Source organism: Eurypyga helias, unplaced genomic scaffold, assembly GCF_000690775.1.
Source record: "Eurypyga helias isolate BGI_N326 unplaced genomic scaffold, ASM69077v1 scaffold28202, whole genome shotgun sequence".
NCBI lineage: Eukaryota > Metazoa > Chordata > Aves > Eurypygiformes > Eurypygidae > Eurypyga > Eurypyga helias.
The window spans coordinates 819-1,114 of record NW_010236982.1 but is presented as its reverse complement, the minus strand read 5'-3'; the positions used below and the strand labels follow the sequence as shown (position 1 = coordinate 1,114).

The window sequence follows — 296 nt, the reverse complement described above, 5'->3', positions numbered from 1 at the left end:
CCAACCCTGTCGGCACCAAGGCGGCATCCAGGGAACCTTCCGGCCTTCGGAATCCCCTGGAGCTGGGGATACAGAACACGGGGAGGGGGGCTTTTTCCCCCTCTTTCTGGTGCAATTCCCTTCATTTCCCGCTGCGGGAAGCGCCGGAGGGGCTCCTCCTCCCCGGCTGTTTTTTGAAGACTGGGAATTCCCACGGGATAAACGGAGGGGAACCGGGATGACGCCTTTCCCACGCGAGGCAAACGAGCTCGGCCCTAATTACGGAAGCGGCACGGCCGGCCCGGGCGCTCGCCTGG

The 296-nt window shown here is 64.2% G+C and overlaps 1 protein-coding gene across 1 annotated transcript in view; it reads left to right on the top strand.

Annotated features, from left to right (window-relative positions):
• The window catches only part of LOC104506374, a gene marked incomplete at its 3' end in the record, with an annotated part of 2,002 nt that overhangs the window by 928 nt on the left and 778 nt on the right, over positions 1-296 (top strand). The window lies entirely within an intron of this gene.